Source organism: Camelus bactrianus, chromosome 10 (assembly GCF_048773025.1).
Source record: "Camelus bactrianus isolate YW-2024 breed Bactrian camel chromosome 10, ASM4877302v1, whole genome shotgun sequence".
Classification (NCBI taxonomy): domain Eukaryota; kingdom Metazoa; phylum Chordata; class Mammalia; order Artiodactyla; family Camelidae; genus Camelus; species Camelus bactrianus.
The window spans coordinates 3,070,661-3,087,230 of NC_133548.1; the positions used below are offsets into that span (position 1 = coordinate 3,070,661).

Here is a 16,570-nt window from a genome sequence, read left to right on the forward strand (position 1 = left end):
TCACCACCTAGTTACCTTCTAAATCAATAGCACTTTATTTCAAAAACTAAAAAAAAATAGTTTTTTTCTGAAGCCCTGCTGTAAACTTACTTACCCCTTTTCTTCTTCTTGTGGAACAATCATCCCAGTTACCATGCGTGTGGAGCGCCCGCCTGTGCGGGGCTGGAGCGCACACTTGGCTTGTGTCTACCATGTCCCTGGGAGACGGGGGTCTCTTGGCAGCGCCAGATGTAAATGGAGGGGGTGCGATTTTGCTGTGAAATGAGGTTCTATAAAATAATCAACAGCTAGATTTTTGCCAACTAGAGAAAGGAGCCTCTGTCTGAACCAGAAATGTGGGTCTGACTCCAGGGTGCTTTCCAACCGACCTGGAAAGGTAGCCACGCCGGGGCTGTCCAGACCTGGAGTCAGAACCCAGAGCACCCGATGTGGGCGCCGCTGAAATCCGGTGCAGCCCACCCTCGCTGGCCTGAAGAACAACTCCCATCAGAGGAGTTCACGCTTAGATGCAGCATTCCTCGGGAAAGAGTGGACGTTTTCATTGTACTTTGGAAACCGCTTAAGATTGCAAAGTCGTCAGCTTTGTTTTGTTTTGTTGTTTCCCCCAAATGAAGGGAAATCTAATTAGTAGACTTCTGCGTGTGATGCTGAGAAACGCAATAGAGAAAATTACCTCTGGAAACCACTTTCCTTTTCGGAGACGCGTGTTTTCCACGAGGGGCCGCAGACGGGCGGTCAGAAGCAGACGGGCGGTCAGAACCAGCCGGAGCCTGATCCAGTTACCCCGCAGCTCCAGCCCCGAGACTTACGCTGGGAGGCCTGGCGGCGAGGGTGTCCAGCCGAGGGGACTGATTAGATCAGAGGACACCTCTCCATCCTGCTCCGGATGCAGGTACCCACGGCCCATCTGCCGGTCCCGGAAGCACCCCTACACCACCGGCCCCCGGGCTAGGACCGACACCCGGCCCCTGCCCCCCTGCGAGGGGCTCCTGCATTGGCCCGTCCCCTTCTGTCCGTCAGCCCCCTTCCTCAGAGCTGGGCTGTGTGCCCGTCCGCGGGGCTCAGCAAGTCCTCATCCTTCCAGCACCTGCGCTGAGCCCACTAGGAGCCCAGGCCTCGGATGCCCAGCCATCCCTATGATGGGGAAGTCGACCCTGAGGAAAGGGGCCAGGACCACTGTTCTGTCTGGAGGGAGAGGGGTGCACGTGTGCACGCGGGTGCCCAGGAACGTCCTGATGGCACCATCCCAGCAGGCGCCCCTCGGATTGCACCTGACACGCCCCTTGCACAAACCTACGAGCCCAGGGAGGCCCTAGACGGCCCCCCACCTCGTAGGCAACCGGGCCTCATTTATCCCGAAAAAATCAACCCTTCTCTTTCTGAGGGCCCCGTGGAAGGGACCTGCCTGCTTCTCTTGGGAGTTGGTTGGGGTGTCTACAGTATGCTTTCTCATAGCTCATCTGACATGCTGTTCTTGCTACTTCAGTCCATTCCTACATGTCGGGGGGACAGGGCCACTAGGGAGTGGGAGCCTGGTCACCAGGGGCAGGGGCAGGGTGACAGATAGAGGTCAGAGCAGCGAGGCTGGTCGTGGGGCCTCGAGACCCTGGCTTTGCACGTGGATCTGTTGCTGCTCCTGCTGTGGTCTGGGCCGCCCTTCCCTTCCGTCTGCGGCCCTCTGGGGCCTGTCCCTGGCTGACCAGCCTCTGGGGCCCGAGGCCGTCTGACGTGAGGACACTGGGGTGGTTTCTCTTGATTCAAGCACAGGCGCCCACCCCTCGAACCTCTGGGGAGCCGCCCAGAGCGGTGAGGAGCGGGGTGTGGGCCGGCTCACTATGGTCACATCTCCAGCTCGGGCTCTCCCAGTGTGGCCCCATTTGTCTTCTTAGGACTTGTAGCTGCCTTTGGCCCAGTCTTGGACTGGAGGTGGGCCACTGTGGGGTCTGTAGTCCCAGCAGGAAGGACGCCCAGCACCCAGCCGCGGCCGGTCAGCCGCCTGCACCAGCCCCCACCACCGGACTCCCTGCGAGGTCTTGGAGCTGCTCTTCCTCCCCCCCGACCCCCATCACCCGTCCCCGAGACGCAGCCACGCCCCCTGCCATCCACGGCCCAGGTGAGGGCGGGTGCTCCATTGCCCCCTGTGGCTGAGGACCACAGAGCCGGGGCGTCCCTGTCCCGCCCCAGGCAGGAAGATCGGGAAGCTCTGTTCTTGAGGCCTCTTACAGTGTTGTACAAACATCACCACTCTCTAGTCCCAGAACACTCCCATCACCCAAAACAGAACCCCCCGTACCCGCCAGCAGCCACGCCCCTGCCCGGCCCCGGCACACGAGTCTGCTTTCCGTCTCGGTGGACCTGCCCGTCGTGGGCACTTCCCATGCATGGCGTCCTACGTGTGACCTTTTCTGTGTGGCTTCTTGCACTCAGAGCTCTTGCCTTTTGCCTTCAAAATGAAGCCCCTCCCCAAATCAGGGCGATTGACTCACCATGTCTCTGCCCTGTCTGTGAAATGGATACGGCGGGGAGACTGGCCTCACGGTTACTCTCGCGGACTGAGATGGTTAGAGATGAAGTGCTCGGTGCGGCCGTGGTGTTAGTAATAACAACACAGCTATTATTATTATCCCTGTTTGGAGTGTGCATCACTTCAAAATTGCATCCAATGGCTGGGGACCATCCTCAGAGCCCTGATCCACGGAGGGTCTGTGTGGTTCTCACAGAGCCAGGAATCCAGGGCCAGTACCCAGGCTCCTTCTGTCTGTCGGCATGGCCCTCCTCACTGTGGGGCCGCTTTGGAGTCCCAAGATGCCTGTTCCAGCCCAGCAGGTCATGGGAGTGTGAGCAGCGAGAAGGGGGAGGGCCAGGGGCAAAGGGGTGCAGGCTGGGCCACCCCCTCAGAGGGCTTCCCAGACGCCCCTAGCTTTTAGAGCCAATCCATTGCCCCCGCCCCCCAAGACAGGCGTCCCCTGAGTGAGGAGGAGGAAAACAGAATGAGTGTCAGCAGGCTTGTCTGCTACGGAGCCGACCACCAGCCCCTCGATGTACATCAGGGGAAACTGAGGCCCAGAGACAGGGTGGAGCGGGGTCGGGGGAGGCCTGGTCACTGCAGGTCTCCAGGCTCAGGGTGGGGTGACAGGGGAATGATCAGTGTCCAGGGTATTTACAAGAGGTGGTTCCGTTTGGCCCCTGCCCCACCTCTGCCCCTTTGCACCTGGTGGGTGGAGCCCAGGGTGGGTACATTTTACTGGGTGGGGGGCAGGTCCAGGGGGAGAAAACAGCTCAGTGGAAAGCATGTCCAAGATCTTCTGGGCGGAATGAAGGGGCCAGGGCCTCTTCATGTTCCGGGATGTGGGGGTCGGCTTGGGGTGGTAATGGGGGAGGGTCCCCAGGGAGGCGCCCCGGGTTCGGGCTGCGGCGGCCACGGGAGCAGCGGTACATGCCTGGCACCAGCCTTCTCCGAGCGTTGGCACTTCCCTCCCAGGCTGGAATCGACTCCAAGATTAAAATTAATTTCTCTTCCGCTTCACAACAACAATTGTGCAGCCTCTCCCAAGTACATCCCGTCTTTGATTGCACAGAACACATTCTGCCTTGTCTCGCTGGGGCCCAGAGCCCCAGAACTGGGATTCTTTACCAGCCCGAGCCTTGGGTGTGGCGCTGATGGTGCCACACCCGTTCACTCTGCCAGTCTAGTGGTTCTCCCCCGGAGCCCGTCCTGGGGGTGCAGGGCGGAGGATGCAGCTGCTCCCCACCCAGAGACCATGCCCACAGCCAGAGGGCAGACCGGCCTCAGGGGCCTGCAGCTCGGGACTTGGACATGGGAGGCGTGTGATGCCGGCTGTGGACCAAGCTCCACCTGCGATGGGCTGGGCGACCTCGGGCAAGTTGACGTATCTGTTTATTCTTCTGCAAAATCAAGGGCTGAATACTTACCTCTTGGGGCTGCTGCAAGACTGCACAGGACCTCAATGGAAAGTACTTTTTAATACATGGAGGCGCCGCCCTGGTTCTGTACATACGGTGTTCTGCAGTACAGAGTCCTCCCTTGCCCCGGCCCTGTGCAGAGCAGGAGTGGCTCGGCCCACTTTGCAGCAGAGAAACTGAGACCCAGAGAAGCACAGAGAATGGACTGTGTCGGGTAGGAAGGAGACGGAGGGGCGTGTGTGCTTGGGCCCCGCCCCATCTTCCTCCTCCTATCACATGGCGAGCATCCCTTCCGTGTCCACCCCTGATGTGAGCTTCCTGCCTGGGCCGCCTCCTGCAGGGAGCACCCCCCACTGGCCCCCGGGGGGAGCAGAACTCCTGCATCCCATTCTTCCCTGACCTCCTGGCTTAACCAGTGGCCTTTGCCATACAAATGGGGACTGCCTGACAAGATCTTCGTTGTTAAGAAATCTTCCCCTTGCTGAGGATGTTGGCATTTCAAAGGGCATCCTTGAGGTGCAACACCCTCCTGACCTGTAGCAGTCAGCGCAGCCTGGGTGGGGCTGCAGTAACGAACAGCCCCAAGATCACAGGGGTTTGCTTCCTGCTCACTCTCATGGCTGGATGGCTCTGCTCTGTCCCACATCACCCTCACTTAGAAGCGCAGGGAATGGAGTCCTCACCCAGCTGCCATCACCAGTCACTGGTGGCCGAGGCTGGTGGAGAGGGAGCCTGGTAAATGGCGTGATGGTTCTCTAAGCTTTGCCTGGATAACACGGCACTTCTGCTCCCCTCTGGCCACATCCAGCCTCGGAAGGGTGGAGAAGTGCTACCCTGCATACACCCAGATGGAGGAAAATTGGGGTTCTGGTGAACAGAACCCAAAAGCAAGAGCTTTTCGTGCTAGAATTCCTGGCCAGATGGAGGTCTGGGGAGAGGAGGTCTGGACGAAGCACCTCCACTCGGCCGTGCTGCCATCCCAACTTCCGGGCATCTGTCTGACTTGCGTGGCTGTGCCAGCTCCCAGGGTCCCAGGGTTGAGGTCCCAAAAAATGAAATTGATGTACCTGAGGAGCTGGTGCCAAGCATCTCAGCCCTCACCCTGAGCCAGCTCCGGGCCTTGGGGCATCGGGACGCGGCTGGGGTGCGGTATTTCTCCACACAGCAGCAGAGACCCCCTGCCTCGCTCCAGGGAGGGAGCCGTCGGTCTCCTGCTTTTACTTGAATCTGCTGGGTCTCGGACTCAGTTACGTGAAGCCAGCCGCTTGGGGGTTGATCAGATGAGACACTAGAGCCAGGCTTTGATAAGAAGTGAATTTCCCCCGGGTGTCTCCCTGCCCCTCTGTTCCTGGCTTCGTGACATATTCGACGCAGAGTCAGTGACTGATATGTTTATTCACAACCACACCTAAACACAGAGCGTGTACTAAGTGATCTCCAGAAACCCTGGGAAAGAAAGCCCTTCAAGTGTTTGCACGGGGACCGAGGCACTGAATGGACAAGAAAACTCGTCTCTCTAAATGGGCCAGGCAAACTGTGTTGCTGGGGGGGTTTTCCGTTGCCAGCTGAGTTGTGACTCTCGGCAACGGTCTCCTAGCAACCGTGGGTGCGGGGTACCACGCTCAGCTGGGATTGGGGGCTGGGACTGAGGCTGCCAGGGAGGAGATGGAGGCGGAGCTGTAGGGAGGGGGAGGCCCCGGAAGCCTGAAGCCTTGGGCTCTGCAAGCTGGCAGGGGTCCACTAAGACTCCAGGCCCCCGTGTCCCCGGGGGGCTCCGTGGGGGTGAATGGGTGGGGACCACTCTTCCTCTGTTACTCATCCTTCTTTGTGCACAGTTTATACAGGAGCATGTCCTACTTTTCCATTTTTACACAAAGGTCTTTTATTCCTTTTCCTGGTTTTGTTGGCCAGCAGCTGGGCTGGGGTTGCTCCCCCTCGCCGCCGTGATCGACCTCTGGACAGTAAGGGGCACGGAGATTTGAGGCCCTGGTGGAAGAGCAGAGGGGCTGAGCCATCGGAGCTCGCTTTCCCCACTGTGAAGGTAGGTTCCCTGATGTCCGGCCTCAGTCTTCTTATCTGTAAAATAGGTGTAGGCCCAGGCACTGAAGAACTAGCCTAACCCAAAGTGTGTCCGGCCTCTCTGCGCCCCTGGAACGTCCTGCCCTGCCTGGCAACAGTGTCTTTTTCTGATGGGCGTTTGGGACCATCCATACCAGTTTTGACCTCTGGGAGCGCCTGGAGAGTGAATGTATTAGCCCAGACCTCCGGGAGGGGCTGGAGAGTAAAGGGCACCACGGGGCGGTGGTTGCTGGGCCCCAGTAAAGACTTAGGACACCTTTTGGGGGGAGAATCCCTGGTTGGGACGCATGGGTATCATCACACGTCAGTTCCGGGGGTTAACACGTCCACCAGGAAACAAGCAAACAGAGATGGTGCCAGGGTGGTGACGCTAGGCTGAAACTGACCCTCAGGTGGGAGCTTGAGGACCAGGGCTGGAAGGGGGGCTCTTCCAGGACGGCATCGTCGGAGCCTGAGGGGGCAGCCCTTCCAGACCAGGGGGAGGCAGTCCAGGCAGAGAGAGCAGGCCTCGCAAAGGCCTGAAGGCAGGAAGGAAGTCGCTGGGCGTGTTCTGGGGTCCAGAGCACTGTGGAAAGCAGGCCTGTTGTGGGGGAGAGGTGGGGTGAGCAGGTGAAGAGGCAGCGGCTTCATTCTCCCAGCAGGGGCGGCCTGGGACCCGACTTGCACTGGGGAAGGCTACACCGGCTGTGGGCGGGAGCGGATGACAGAGGCGGCCGTGGGAGAGCCGGCCAAGTCGGGTGCAGGGATGCTGGTGGATTGGGGTGGGGTGAGGGGAGGACAGGTCAGAAGGACGGTTTGGAGGGAGATCGGACAGGACTTGCTGACGACTCTGAGCTGTGGCGGGTGAGAAGAGGAATCAGGCTGACGCCTGGGTGGGCCTCGAGCAGCTGGGTGGCTGGTGTGACTTGCTGGGGCTGTGAAGGTGGGGCCAGGACAGGTCGGCGATGCAGAACCAGGACCTGAACCTCAGCTGTGTGGCTTCAGGTGCTCCCTAGGCATCCAGGTGAGGGAGAGGACACTGAGTCAGGAGCGCTTGGAGCCGAGAGGTAGTGCCCAGGTGAGAGGCCCCTGAGGACCTGAGATGTCACTGGACGGGGCGACAGTGACCGGAACTGAGGGAGATTCGTGGGAAAAGTGGGGATGGTAAACATGGAGTGCCCGGGTGGGGAGGATGAGGAGCGGTGTGAGAGGACCCCTCTTGGAGGTTTTCTTTGCAAAAGAAGCAGAGAAACAGGGCCTCGCTGGTGGGAGGGAGGTAGAATCCGGGCAGCCTCTCCCCTCCGAGGCCCCTCAGTGTGTGGGTGTCCAGTGGCGTCCCTGGATGCTGCCAACTAGACGCAGGAGCCGCTCCCAGTCGTGACCACCAAAACTGCCTCCAGGTGGTGCGAGATGTCCCCGGGGGCAGGCGTGGGGTCACCCAGGCTGAGGCCCGCTGCATCGGGAGGAGACAGCTCGATGTTCGGTTTTGTTCTTATCAGGCTGCTGGGTGTGGGGACGCTCATTTGACAGACGGGGGAAGAAGTGGACGTGAATCTGGGAAGGTGGGAACCATTGTTGCCTCTGGGAGGGTGCGTGCCTGGAGGAGCCCCTCCCCCTGGGGCACAGGACCAGGCACCGCCCATCCTTGGGCTAGGGGAGGGCTGGCAGGGGCGTGGCTGCTCTCCCTCTGTCCCCTGGAGAGCAGTGGGATGTGCACCCTCCTCACGGAGACCCCGGGCCAGGAGTAAGATGCTGTGAGCGACATCCCGCCCCCCGAATTCATCCGTTCTCAGTCAGTGCTGGTGGCTGCACCTTCTCCTGTAAACGCCCCCAGCCTCAGCCCCTCCTGGAGCCTAGAAGACTCCTGGAGGGTGGCACCTGCCAGTCCTGGGGAGGAGTGGTCCCAGGAGGTTCTGGGCAAGCTGGGGCCGGCCTGTCCTGCCCCTACCCAGGGCATCCCGGGGTCTCCTGCTCTGAGGTGACCACACTCGGAACTGCCCCTCCATGTGCGTGGGCAAAGTCCCTGGTGGTTCCCACTTTGGGGATGTCTTCTGCATTCTTGGTGGCAGGTGCCACCATATACCCCCTGAGGACCCCCTTAGGAGTGTCCCCCACCCCCAGTACCCAGCCCAGCCCAGCGGTGTCTCCCGGACATCCAGCCTGGCTCCCGCCTGCCTGGGAGGTCAGAAGGCTGGAGGAGAGGCCCAGGGCCCCTTGTAACACTGACAGCTTCTAATTCTCTCTGGTTCATTGGTCTGGAGCAACGCCATTGGGTAGAACTTTCTGGAAATATCCCATTGCCCGATGTGGTACCATTGGCCATATGTTGCTAATGACTACTTAAAGTGTGGCCAGTGTGACGGGGGAACTGAGTTTTTACTTTTGTTTAATTTTAAGTGACTTAAACTTAAGCATCCGCGGGTGGCTGGGTCCCCACATTAGAGGTCACTGTGACCATGGAGGGAGGCCCGGTCCCACTTAGGAGGGCCCCCAGTCGCTCCTCCCTGCCTTCCCTCGCAGCAATGCACGTGTCTCCCCTGCACCTGCCATGTGCCCCGTCCACACCTGGGTCTGCCCTGGTGGGGCTCCTGGGTGAGCCGTGGGCAACAAGGGCGCGTGCTGTGAAGGACCGAAGTCAGAGGGACGTGGGGGAGGCTGGCCGGGAGGGCAGGGGGCCTCTCTGAGGAGGTGAGCCGGGAGCTCGGAGCTGAGAAGCCCAGGCTGGCAGGCCCCCCGGCGGGGGAAGCGGCTGTAGGAGGTGGCCCAGAGGCGGGGACTGGCAGGGGGCTTGGGGGCGTAAGGTCTGAGCGTGGGGACAGAGGTGGGGAGGGCAGGAGAGGCAGGCACTGACTCCGAAAGACGTGGTGAGAAATTCAGGTTTTATTTCCAGGGGGACGAGGGTTTGCGAGAGGCAGTGACATGGGTGGGTGTGAGTTTCAGCCTGCCTGGCTTCTGCAGAAGGAAAGGATTGGGGCATAGAGTGGGCTAGGTAGTGCCCCCCAAACCCACGTCCGCGGCGGCCTCGTGTGGAGCCAGGCCCTTGGCAGATGTAATTAGTTAAGGATCTTGAGGTGAGAGCACCCTGCACTGGGTGGACCCTAAGTCTGAGGACCAGCTCCCTTCCCGGGGGAGGGGGACACAGGAGGTGGGGAGAAGCCATGGCAGAGCTGGCAGAGCGGCTGGAACGGGTGCTCCCTCGGGGCCTCCAGGACCTTGCGTCTGGGGCTTCGGGCTTCCTGAACTGTGAGGGAAGAGGTTTCTGCTGGTTGCAGCCCCACAGGGCACGGGACCTGGTTGTGCCGCCCAGGAAACTCATCCGAAGGGGCGAGACCCAGAGGATGCTTCCATCTAAACACGGGGATGGAGAGAGTCCGACTGGGGGGTCTGTCCTGGGGGAGAACTCACAGATGTGGGGGATCCTGGTTTTCTTCACACTCGGTGGGGCGGCCACGGGACCCTCTGGGACGGGCAGTTGGGGTAGGGGTTAGGGGCGAGACGCCCACTGGATGTCCCGCTGGGTCCGAGTGGTGTGGGAAGGCGCCGTCGGCCAGCTGTTTGTGTCAGCTGGCCCACCGCCAGCCCCAGCAACCTCCTCTCACCCTGCCGCACCTCGGGGACAGCCCGGCAGAGGGGGCCAGAGCCCAGCGGGGGGGCCAGGGCCCCTCCGTGGGGGGACCTGGCTACACTCTGGAAGCTCCCAGCAGGGTGTGGACAGAAGCAGGAAGTCTGTTTCAGCTCAGAGAAGCCAGAGCTCAGAAGCTGTTCTTCGTTGGAGGAAGGGGCAGCAGGTGGCCTTGGCCGTGGGGTCCCACCCCTCAAAGCCCACCCCCTCCCCAGCAGGGACCTGCAGGCTCAGCAGGGCTGAGCACACTCCTTCGGGGACAAGCGTGCCTCCCACGGGCGAGACCTGTCAGTCCCGCTCTATCGCATTCTGCCGTTAAGCTGTAAATCATGGGTTTCTTGGCTATTTTACGGGTATTTCGCCAGGAAAGATTCTTAGCAATGGTTGCCAGCCGTCTCCCTCCTACCTCTTAAAGCCTCCTCGCCCAGGTGCGCCCGCAGAGTCTCCCCCCTCCAGGATGGCCCCCAGCCTGGGTTGTGGGGTGCTGTTGGACTCCAGACTGGCCCGGGCTGGAGCGAGGTCTCTGGATTCAGGCGGGCCTGGGTTTGAATTCCTGCTGTGCCCTTGGGTATGTTCCCTGTCGGCTCCCGCCTGTTTCCTCATCTGTACATGGGGATCAGGACAAGAGGATTGTGAAAATAGGTGTCTCGGGGTGAGTAACACACTAGAACTCCTGTCGGACACACAGAGCCCCAGACGGGGCCGCCTGGGAGCTGCTCTTCCTCCCCGCCCCAGTGTCTGGGTGGAGGCCTCCTGGGGGCCTTCCTGCGCTGCTGTGCGAACACTCGGAGGGGCGATTGGGACGTTTCTCCCCCGGCTGCCCTTGGAGCAGGCTCTGTTGGCATCCCCCGTACAGACAGGGAAACTAGCCCTGGGGGGTGACTCACCTGCCCCCACGAACGTCTTCGTCAGCACAGCTGGCCGTAACGAAGTGCCATAGGCTGGCAGCTTAAACCGCAGACATTTATTTCTCACCATCCTGGAGGCTGGACGTCTGAGATCCAGGTGCCAGAAGATTCAGTTCCTTGTGAGGGACATCTTCGTGGTTTGCAGATGGCCACCCTCTCGCCATATCCTTGCCTGCCGAGGAGAAGGCGGGGAGACCACCGCTCTGAGATCTCTTCTCAGAAGGACGCAGACCCTATCAGATCAGGGCCCCACCCTCAAGACCTCACTTAACCTTAATTGCCTCCATAAAGGTTCCATGTCCAAAGGCAGTCACTGGGGGTGGGACTTCAACAAATGAATGGGGGACAGGGGGAGGGGTGCAAACATTCAGACCATAAGTACAAGCTTTGCCCTTGGCCTGGGGGCAAGACAACCAGCATGGATGAAGCAGCCCAGATAGTTATTTCAGAGCAGATGGGAAAGGAAGACCCCACGATGGGGTTTCAGTGGTGGGAAGTGGGAGGACAGGAAGGGGCGTCACCTCCTCGCCCGCAGGTGGCAACAGCATTGCCCAGAGAGGCCGCTCTCCAAGTTCCTGGTGACACTGACGGGGTTACCTGTTCTGCTCAATTAAGTCCTTCACTGGCAGCCACCGAAACCTGCATTTCTCCCAACCCAGCGGCGGCTTCTTAAAGGCAGGGCAATTACATTTTTGTTCCAGTGAGTCTGCAGCAGGGTAACGATGCTTCTGCTGTGGGAAAGACAAACCAGCAGGTTGTGGACAGCCCACCCCACATCTCAGTCAGGCTAACGTTCATCAGGGAGGCCAGTACCTATAAGGGGTGCCAGGCACCCTGGGAGGAACGTAACTTCCTTCCCACCCTGAAACCCCACACCCCGCCCTCTGGGGCTGCTGAGGTGGAGGTGGCTGTGCAGTGAACGCGCCCGTGACCCCGGGGGTCAGAGCTGAGCTGTGGCCCGTTCCCACCCAAGCGTGCTGAGCAAGACAAAACCAGTGAAGGCAGGCGTGCTCTGGAACACACCAGGCACACGCTCACAATAGGGAGTGTTGGCACCAGGGGCCTTGGCCACACAGAGGCCAGCCCGAGGGTCAGCTGCAGCAAATATCACCACCCTGGGCCGGCCCTACGGAGTCCCTGGGCTCTGGCCTCCCCTGCAAGCACTGTGCCCTCCAGACAGAACAGCATTGTCTCCCTGTGACCAGCTGAGTAACAGTCCCCAAGACTTCTGCGCCCTGATCCTCCCAACCTGTGAATGCATCGCCATCCTTGGCAGAAGGGGCTCTGCAGACGTGATGGGGTTAAGGATCCTGAGACGGGAAGATTATCTGGGATTATCCAAGTGTCCTCACTAGACAGAGGCACAGGGAGATCTGAACACGGCCGAGGAGTCGGCAGGATCGGGGTGTTGTGGCCACAAGCCAGGGAACAGCTGGAGCCCCAGAAGCTGGAAGAGGCAGGAAGGACCCTCCCCTGGAGCCTCCAGCAGGAGTGGGGCCCTGCCTGCACCGTGATTTCAGCCCTGTCCAACCTGCAGAGCTGACAGAGGAGTGTGTGTTGTTTTATCCACTGAATTTGTGGTTATCTGTTACAACCGCAATAAGGAATCTGATACACTCCCATCTGGGCTGTAAGGCATAGGTGATTACGTCCACAGGAAGTGCTTAGAACAGAGCCTGGGGTGGGGGGCGGGGGGCTGCCCTCCCTGAGGCTCGGCAGCATTGGGGGGGGGCGCTAGGTGGCAGCCCAGCCTGCGGGCAGGAAGGAGGGGGGATAAGAGGTGACCTGTGGGCAGTGACTCAGCCTCGTCCATCTCCTGGCTGCTGCTGGGGTCGGCCCATACGGGTGTCCCCAGTCCCCACGGCACTCACCACCCCTTGACGTAACTTTCAGGATTGGTGGACCCGCTCCATTGTAACACGCAGGTCTGGGGAGCCAGCCTCCACATTTCTAGGCCTTTCTGCCCAATTTTCCAGTCCTGGGTTTGACCGCATTCTGTGTAGTGTTGGCATTTAGATGTGGGCGAATTTAACCCAGAAGTTTGATACAGCTCCGCGTGTCGGTGTTAATTATGCTGGATCACGGTCTCCGTGAGCTGCATGCCTCGGAGTTCTTCCCTACGCAGCTGGACTCCTGCTCTGGAGCTTAATTACTGGGTCCCAGCCCCCGGCCTGGGGGTGCGTTACGTGGCCAGGGCCCTGCTGCTCATAGGATTCTAGCGGAGGGTTGCCCAGGAATCCCGCGCCCCCATCCTTGGAGAGTGAGGCAGGATGTGAGGGCCCGTGAACATGGTTCTTGGGTCCTAAGGCCCCCCAAAGACTTCTTCCCTGTGGGTTCATTTTCACTTTCGGAAATGGCTTCTCCTTGCACCACGGCGTTAACACCGAGTTACAGTCACCCCCGTCTTCTATCACATCGTACTTCCACGCGCCTGGCGTGGTAGATGTAAACTGCAGGAAGTCCTGTTTTCAAGCTTTGGTCGTGTTTGCTGGCGGCCGACCCCACCCTGGTAATAAACGTCATTCTCTGAATTCACCTTGAACTTGAACTTGCTCCGGGGCACGTGGTGGCTTCTGTGATGCCTCTGGTTTTAGGTGCCATGTCTCTCTTTGCACCTGGCCCCCCAGGAAGCCCAGAACTAAATTTGCATCCTCAAGAGTACAGGTGGGGTTTGTCCTGAAAACCCCTGGATTTGACAACCCACCCTCGGGGTCTTGTGTCTTTCTCTCTTTTATGTCAGCCTTGGCAAACTCTGGCCAAACTTGACCCACCATCTGTTTTGGCACGCCCTGCAGGAGGGAAGTGTCTTACATTTTAAAGGGTGGTACACACACACACGCACACACATGCATACACACGTACGCACACACATATGTGCATACATATACACATATACACACATACACACATGAACACACATACACACACACACGAGAATATGTGACCCTGACCCTAAAACATCTCAGCCCTGACCTTTGCAGGTGACATCTGCCTCCCTTCCTCTGCGGTGGCTCCTGTGCAATCACATTTCCCTGCAGAGGGTGCTCACCTGTGGGCCAAGTTAGGTGGCGGCCGGTGGAAGAGTGCTGCTTGTGTCAGTGTCTTTGCTGCTGTAACACGTACGGCAGGCTGGGGGCTTAAAACGGCAGAAATGTGTCTCCTCGGGGAGGGCGCCGCTCAGTGGTAGAGCATGTGCTCAGCATGCACGAGGTCCTGGGTTCTAGCCCCAGTGCCCCCGTTAAACATAAATAAACTTAATTACCTCCCCCTCAAAAAAAAAAAAAGGAATGTATTTTCTCATTATTCTGGATGCTAGAAATCCCAGATCAAGGTGTAGGCAGGGCCGCAGCCCACCCCTCTAGGCTCTAGGCAAGGACCCTTCCCTCTTCCGGCTTCTGGGGCCGCCCTCCCGCAGTCCTGGGCCTGCAGCTGCTCCGCTTTGCTTTCTGCCTCTGTTGTCACGTGGCCTCCTCCCCTGTGTCAGTCTGTGTCCACAGTTCCCTCTTCTTAGGAGTGGTTTTGGTTGGGTTAAGGACCCGCCCTAACCCAGTATGACCTCATCTTCACTTACCTCTTAATTACATCTGCTAAGATCCTGTTTCCAAATAAGGCCACATTCCGCGGTGCTGGGAGTTCGGACCTCAGCCAGTCTTTTGAGGGGACACATCTCAACCCACAGCACTGCTCAGAGCCGGGCCTTTCAGAGCATTTTCAGGTTCCAACACTTTGTTTTAAGAAGAAATACATGAAAAAGACCCCAGGCGTGACTTCTTTGGAAGCAGTTGTCATTGTCTGCTGACGCTGGAAATGCACGCAAGAACTGGCAGTTCACTCTGTGGGGTCCCCCTGCCCGCCCCCCGCCCGGCCAGACTCGCACGAGCGCCAGGGGGGACACACTGGAAGGTTCCAAGCTGCTCTGCCCGCCGGGGCAGGAAAGTGGGAGTGATGCCGCTGTCTAATAACAAAGGAAATAATCAGGAAACGGATGTGTTGTGGGAAAACGAATGAATGACAGCTCTGCACATTGGCACAGTCAGTCTCAGACGCAGCGTGGAGTGAAAACTTTGAGCTGTAGAGGAGTGCATGAGGTAGGATCCAGTTTATGAAAAATTCCCTAAAAAGGAGGCAGGATGAATCAGTGTACCGTCTAGGGTTGTGAGCAGGTGACGACACTAAACAGAGAAGCCGGAGCACGAAAAACGCAAATGCAGGATCCCAGCTGCCTCGGGGTAGAGGCGGGGTCGGCTGGGCAGAGGCACCCTTTGGCCTCAGCAGTGTCATGGCACTCTGACGTGCACACTCCTGGGAAGGCTGAAAGTACGCTTTTATCAGGGGTAGCGGGGAGGGTGTGGCTCCGTGGTAGGGCGCATCATGAGGGCCTGGGTTCAATCCCCAGCACCCCCATTCAAATAAATAAATACACCTAATTACCTCCCTCCCCTCAAAATAAAAATAAACAAATACATAGAACTAAACTGCTTATTTACAATAAAATAGTGTACTTTTAAAAAAAGATCTAATGGAAAAACATCTGATTTAAAAAGTATGCATTTGGAGGAGGGCGGGGGGAGGGTACAGCTCAGTGGCAGAGGGCATGCTTAGCATACACGTGATCCTGGTTCAGTCCCCAGTACCTCCATTTTTTTAAAAAGTATGCATTTATCTAAATACACTTACAACCCTATGAGGAAGGAGAAGGCTCTTCGAGCGCACACGCACATGTAAGTATAGGAAGGCGTCTGAGCGGCTGCACGCGGCCCTCGCAGGCACCGGAACAAGACCAGGCTGGCCCTCCCTGGGCGCCTGGGAGCCGGGCGGATGGCCCTGGCCCTAGTGGTGGGGAGGCAGGCGCGGCCCCAGGAGCCAGGGTCCGGAGCTCAGTGGGGCGTTTAACTTGCACCCCTTTTATTGCGCTTTCCGGGGCGATGTGTCCAAGCCGGGGCCGCCTCCTGGGAGTTCAGAAGTTGCAGCTGAGCTGTTGGGCCCTTTCCCCCTTTGCCTTGGCGCCCGCTCAGGGCCTCACCTCAAGGAGGAACCCCTGGCCACGGCTGCTGCCTGGGCTTCACGCAGCGAGGGGCTTCAGGCCCAAGAGATGGGGGCTTGGGAATCTGCAGAACCAGCCCGTGAAGCACGGCTGGGGAGCTCCTGCGCGGGGCCCACGTCAGGACACCCCACCTGCCGGACTGAGGGGAGGGCATCCAGGGCTCTGTGCGGGGGCAGCCCCGGGACCCGACTGCCCTGGGCGTCCCTGGCTCCGGGCCTTGGCCTGTTCTGGGTGAGAAGGCGCACCTTCCAGACCCTTCTTGCTCTCGCCTGAAGCCCTACCCGGAGACCCTGCCAGTCAGCGGGCGTGAGGTTCTTCCTCATCCTGTGGCAATCTGGAATTGCGCCACCAAAATCACAGGTGGGCGTGGAGAGTGGGCTCCGCGGCTCTCTGTGTGGTCCTCACCAGCCCCGCCTTACGTGTTCCCGCACTCAGAGCCCGTGTGTGCAAGCCCTCGTTAGAATACACACCTCTGCAGGTGACACTCAAAGCTCCCCCCAGCCCAGCTGGGAGCCCCGGGTCCCCAGGTGCGGGTTACCGGTGGCCTCCCCTCCCCCACCCCCCACTGCCCATGTCGCAACCAGCTGCCTCCTCCTGAGATGCTGAACGGGACACTGTCCCCCTTCGGTGGTCCCTGCTCATGGCCCCCGTGGGCTGCCGCCCTGAGCAGCCTGCAGGGAGACTTGGGTGGAGCCTCGGGGTTCCCTTTCAGCAGCAGCCGAGCTTCCTTATCCTGAGCGCCTGGGAGGAGAACTGAAAATTGCCTTTTTTTCCTCCGTTTTCAGTAGAAATGAAGGCGATTTTCTAAACTCCTCCATTCATTCTGGAAGACCCATCTTGAGTGCCAGGCTACCTAGAAATTCTCCTTAAACAATTCAAGGAATCAAAGATTTTCAGATAACACCTCCCCCAGGACACCCTCCCAGATTGCCCCTGGCCGACAGGTCCCCTTCCTCTGTGGGTTTTTAGCCTTTCCAAAACCATGGTTTGATGTAGAGCTGAAGTGAATAAAGC

The 16,570-nt window shown here is 59.2% G+C and overlaps 1 protein-coding gene and 1 long non-coding RNA gene across 9 annotated transcripts in view; one reads left to right on the forward strand and one right to left on the reverse strand.

Annotated features, from left to right (window-relative positions):
* Positions 1–16,570, forward strand: part of SHANK2 (SH3 and multiple ankyrin repeat domains 2) — a 497,686-nt gene that overhangs the window by 383,015 nt on the left and 98,101 nt on the right. The gene's annotated exons all lie outside the window — the stretch shown is intronic.
* LOC123617347 (uncharacterized) lies at positions 8,841–14,725 on the reverse strand. Of its 3 annotated transcripts, none has more exons than XR_006725485.2 (5): positions 13,562–14,725; positions 11,110–11,243; positions 10,492–10,684; positions 10,011–10,207; positions 8,841–9,330 (listed from the first exon to the last, which is right to left on the reverse strand). It is a non-coding gene; the product is annotated as an uncharacterized LOC123617347 (long non-coding RNA). The 3 variants fall into 3 exon arrangements; XR_012509490.1 differs by having other exon boundaries at positions 8,841–9,223; positions 11,034–11,243; XR_012509489.1 differs by having other exon boundaries at positions 11,034–11,243.